The sequence below is a fragment of the Pteropus alecto genome, unplaced genomic scaffold (assembly GCF_000325575.1).
Source record: "Pteropus alecto unplaced genomic scaffold, ASM32557v1 scaffold59, whole genome shotgun sequence".
NCBI lineage: Eukaryota > Metazoa > Chordata > Mammalia > Chiroptera > Pteropodidae > Pteropus > Pteropus alecto.
In genome coordinates this window covers 76,735-82,316 of record NW_006443292.1, presented here as the reverse complement: position 1 = coordinate 82,316, position 5,582 = coordinate 76,735, and positions in this window count along the sequence as shown.

The window sequence follows — 5,582 nt, the reverse complement described above, 5'->3', positions numbered from 1 at the left end:
AGTGGAAGGGGTGCCGTCTCCATGACCCAGCCTGAGGGCCCCGGAGGGGGTGGTCACTGGGACTTACAGCGAGTCACCAGGACAGCAGCGCTGGCCGTCAGCCGCGGAGGGACCCAGAGGAAGGAGATCAGGGGGTGCATCGCCCTGACTCACTCTCCTCCCTCCCATGTGCTCCTCCAGAGCTGCCCACTTCCTGCTCAACAGGAAGATGGAGGGCAAAGGAGGCCGCTGATGGAACGCACTCGGCCTACCTCTTGGACAGAAAGAGGAGGGAAGTGGATGGGTGGGAGTGAATCTTGAGGGACAAATGGCAGCCGCCTGACTAACGGGCTCCGAGGAGAAAAAGAACTAATGGATATAAAGATAGTGGCAGGGGGCTTGCAAGGACAAAGTAAATAAATAAACAAAGACAGTTCCGTGTGTAGGAGGAATCCAGGAGCCAGCTGTAAAGGAAACGAACACAGTATTTTTCCACCACGTTGTTGATATCCTACTCTGTGTGTGTGCGTGTATGTGTGTGTGTGTGTAACACAGGTAAAGTTGGATGTTCACATTTAGGATGCCTGTTATAAAGTTGGTGACTTGGGCCACAAATTAAAGCACCGGTGGTCTCTAACGAGAGTAAAATTTGGGAAGCATAACCTTTGACAACGCAAGTTTTAGTTAGATCTTTGAGAAGTAGTCAAATATATAGAATTGCCAAATCACACTTTCCTGGGACCCATGCAGACCTGAACATTCCCACAGGACCCTAGTGTTTCAGAGCCGGAGTTTAAAAATTACTTCCTTGAACAAATGCAGAGCTCTCTGTGATTATCTAACCCAAGTCATCAATCTCCATAACGCATTCCCTCTTCCAGCTCCTGCCTCTGATTAATCCAAACTCCTTCTAGTTTCTCTTATTACAGAGTATTAATGTTTAAAATACCGTAGTCTATAAGAGTACAATTAAGTGGACTCTGGAAAATTCCATTCCTTCCTCCCATTCAGTGATGAATCTTCCGAGAATCACTTCACCACCGTGCTGGCCGAAGACAGGCCTGTTTTTTTCTCTTTCTGCTTCGTACCGCAGCTGGAAGTTAGAAGTGTCTCTCACACGCAACCCAGAAATTTGCTAAGCGAACCCCAGTGAGATCTGGTCTTTGGAATCAGGACGGATTCTCCATGGGGTCTGAGGCCGTGGCGAGGAACCCCGAGGCAAGTGACTTCCACCAGGGATGCTGCCTCCGTCACCAGAGGGATAGGCATGGGCCTCAGGAAGATCGACAGATGAACAAGACTAGCTTGGTAAAGGCTACAGTGGGACAGCAGATCAGTAAATGGTTTAGACAAACCGAATACGTCGACCGAATGTTTCACGAGTCGGGAAAACTGTCCTGAGGCTTGGAGACCATACCACACGAATCTCGGGAGAAAGGACAGGCTTGGCACAGGGATGCCGGGTAGACCAGATGTCCAGGGCTGGGCTCTTTGGAGGCAAACAGCGCGTAGGTCTGAGGGATGGAGATGGGATCTAGCTGGCCACGCTTTCTCCAGCCCTGTGGACAGGAGAGCAGCCACACGGAAATGCGAGGCCCTCCGAGGCCAGAAGTGCAAGGCTGGGGCCAGATCAGAATGGAAAGCAGGCTTGCGAGAGACTTTCACAGTGGGTTCGGGCGAGCACCACCCCGCTCCCCACTGGGCGTTGCGGTGGCTGAGAAGTCTGGGCTTAGGCAAGATTTTCCCGGCTCACAATTCTATCCCGCTCACTTGGTTGATTCACAGTTTCTGTGACCTTGTTTTCCACGTTCTTTTTTAACCTTGAAATCGTGTGTGTCTTCCCGTGGCACACTGGGTATAGACGGGAGGTGGAGATCCTGCTGGTGTGACTGTGGGTGGTCGATCAGCACAGAACCGGGGGAGATCTGGGAATCGGGGGGCCTACGAGCGAAAGGGCAGGATGGCCAGACTGTGGCGGCTGCCAGGATCCTGAGGGGGTACGAGAAGTAAAGTGGGGGGCCTGGAAGGATGTCCAAGCCCAGCCTGGCTGGCCATGCCTTCTCGGGCTCTGCTCACTCACCAACCACGAGCAGTTTAAAGGGACAGTTAAGTCTACGTACTGTATTCAATCGAGCCATGAAATGTCAGCAGTCTTAACCTCGTCAAGGGGGTGGGGTTCCCGGAAATCATAGCACGCCCTGTGAGAACCCTGGGATCTGCAAATATTCATTGTGAATTTCTTGTGGGAAAAGACCATGTCCCTGTGGTGCCATTAATCCTGGCACAGTGCCTGGCATCTAGTACGTGCTAAGTAAGTATTTGTGGCAAGAAGAATAGAGAGAAGGGACGGAAGGAGGGAGGGAGGGAGGAAGGAAGGACGGAAGGAAGGAGGGAAGGGAGGAAGGAAGGAAGGACAGAAGGAGCGAAGGAAGGAGGGAAGGAGAGAGGGAGAGAGGGAGGGAGGAAGGAGGGAAGGAGGGAAGGAAGGAAGGAAGGAAGGGAAAAGCAAAGGTAATCAATTTAGCCAGAAGAAACATTTTCCAGATGTTATTTCCTAATCACATTTTAGAGATTTTCCTTTCTTAGTTTGCTCTTATGTTTAATCATGATAGCAATTTATCAATAATACTTGCTGGCAAAAAAAAAAACCCCAAAAAACAAAAAACAAAAACAAACAAAAAAACGTCAATCGTAGGGAAGTGAAATTTTAAGAAAAAGTTCAGGAGTAAAATTTTAAAACAGAAAATTCCAACTTCCCTGGCCAATTAGGAGACGATCTACTTTTATCACCTCGTTTTCACTCGTGCTCTGTTTTGGTCTAGGCTCAAACCGAGTGTTTTGTGGGCAAAACTGCTCTCAGTGGATTACGTGACAGCTGAGGGAAGCCGCTGCTCAGTTTAAGTTTGGGGGCATCTACGCCGTATGGGGGAGCTAATGGGGGCCGTAGCAGAGCAGGCGCGACTGCCCATCGACTCGCGAGCTTGGACATGGGAGGCTCCTCACCCCTCCCCGACCTTGGGGTATCGCCCTGCCCACTGTTTCCACAATGGGGGCCATTTTCAAGGATGCAGCCTTGACAGAGAGATGGGTCGTTGAGACCGTTTGGGTGGTATATACGTGGCTGAGCCTCGCTAAGGCCTCTATATATTTGAAGAGTCTCTCTATATTTTGATGGTGTGGGAACATCTATCCGTCTTGCGGTGTGCTAGTTCCCTTGCTCATGACACCCGCCGCTCACCAGTCCAGAGTGGCCGGTCTCTGTCTTAAGTTTCTCCTTGCCCTTCGTGTACCAGGCCCGATTTACAAAGCAACAGTCGTTGCATTGTGGAGGCGTGGGCTTAGTACTGTCCTCCCAGGACTAAATCTGGAAGTGGAAGGCAACTGAGGAGTATTCCCGAGTAACACAGCATCCCCCATTCCTTCCTCCCGTCCTCCATCCATCCATTTATCCATCTGTCCATTCCTTTAGTTGCTGTGGGGTGATGCCTGGGCATTGGGATTTTTGAATGGTCTCCGTTCGATTCTAACACGTAGCCAAGGGCGAGAATCACCGCGTTAGGACAGTGAGTCTGAGTCTGCTAAACAGATAAGGGCAGAGAAGATGGTCCAGGAATAAACATACACAGAGGCACAAAAACACGATAGAGCAAGTCGTTTTCAAGGAGCAGCGAAGGGCAGATATAGTTGGAGGAATAAAAGATTTGCCGGGGCTCGGGAGAGACGAGGTGAGCGCTGTGATGGATGCGAACAAAAGTTCAGTGAGCGAGCCCAGGATGGTTAAGCCTCAAAGCCAGGAGGATTTGGAAAGACGGCTCAGAGAAGGCTGGAGGTCAGTCACTCCCTTGACGGGCAGCTAAGATCTGACAGGTGGAGATGGCGTGAAGTCTGTCCGGGTGGAAGGAACAGAAGGCGCGGGAAGACGTCGTGTTGTGTCTGGTAGGGCTGGAGTTTGGAGTTCCAGGCTGTGAGGCAGCGGGTGACAAGGTGAAAAAAAAAAAAGATTCAAGTTAGAGCACAGGCTGAGGATTTGGGATTTTACCCCCAACGGAGAGCTATTGAAGGTTAGTCTTGGGACGAGGGGCACGCCAAGGTGAAGGCTGAGATTTAGAACTCCGAGGCAGCGCGGGAGGCCAGCTGACAGGTGGGAGAAGCCTGGATCGAGGCTAATGGATGATTTCTAGGCGGTCGACTTTGCCCGTCTCTGACACGATTAATGAGCACGTTATTTTAGTCTAAATGAGTAAGAGGCATTTTCTTACCCTTTAAAACTCAGAAGCTGATTTAAGTGAGGAGTCGTTTCAAAGATCAATTTGAAATTGTTGTTGGTAGAAAGCAGCTTGTGGGGGTGGAGATGCGGGCGACAGGGTGGAAGCAGAATTGGGTTTTTATGAAAAATCCTGCTAAGGAGATGGAGCACTTAGCAGAGGGCGAGCTGTGTAGCTTTCGTGGCTCCCATTCCAGGAAGACGGGGGGGCTCCGGAACTCACCCGTGCCTGTCCCTCTGCCCCCATCCGGGCTGGGCGCTGAGAGGACACCCCCAAATAGCTACCCGAACCCCAGAAATATCTCAGAGTGGAAAACAAAAAGCAGACAACTTCTAGCCTGCCGTTTCTAGACCGGGAAATTCTTTAAAGAAAGATCGAAGGGGAAAACCTACTTTTTGTTCTGTGAGCATCGAGACCAGAGACCTGCAGATTTCATAGCCATTCTGAGGAGGACCGTGGCCCTTCAGCAGCGTGGACCCACAGCGGTGGAGACAGAGTCTGGAATTTAGCCGGTGAATGCAGGGATGACATTTAACCAGAAGGCACTGGGACAGATATGCTAGTTGTTAAAATGCTGAAATGCTTTCCTAGGAAAGCTGGAAAATTCTGCTGTTCTTAGAACGCGCTCGCATTGCCTGGCCGTTCCCTCGCCTTCTCTGGGATCCTCTCGGACACCCCAGCATGGTCCAGCAATGTAGGGTCAGTGCTTCTGGCACAGCAGGGCCTTCCGGGCTCCCCGTCTAGAGAGTTACCTGCACAGGTGCCCGCCCCCCCTGCCCCCCTTGCTAGTTGTGCAAGGTTCTGAGTATCGCCCTGTGTGTGTGAATCCGGCTGTCTCTCCAGATGGCTTCGTTTTGCCCTCTAGTTCCTGGCTGGATGGGCATGGTCTTCGAAGCCAGGGCCTGACCCACGTCCAGCCTTGCCCTGCCTCTTCTCCCTAGGGCCTGTGCTCTGTCCGCATTTCCCATGTCCCATCCTGCATCCTCCAGTCTTGACTAGGATCTTGCTTTGAATTTAACGGACCACACTTCTCCAAATACCACTGTGAGATACACCTGTTCTGTGTCGTCACAGTAGTTGAGGTGCTCTGGTGAGCACCATCTCAGGGCACCTTCCTTTGCTAGGCCTCCCGATCACTGGACTCTGGTCTCCTGGTCAACCTCCCTTCCAGGCCATGCCTGAAATTGTGGCATACCCGGGCAGCTAAGCACCTCTGTGTGAGCACAAATGCAGTGTCATGTAGGGTGACCGCAGGTACTAGCAGGTCCTCGCTGAGTGTAGAGGGTTAAGGCCAAGGCCTCGAGTGTCTGACAGGCACAGGCTCCAGGACTGGTGCTG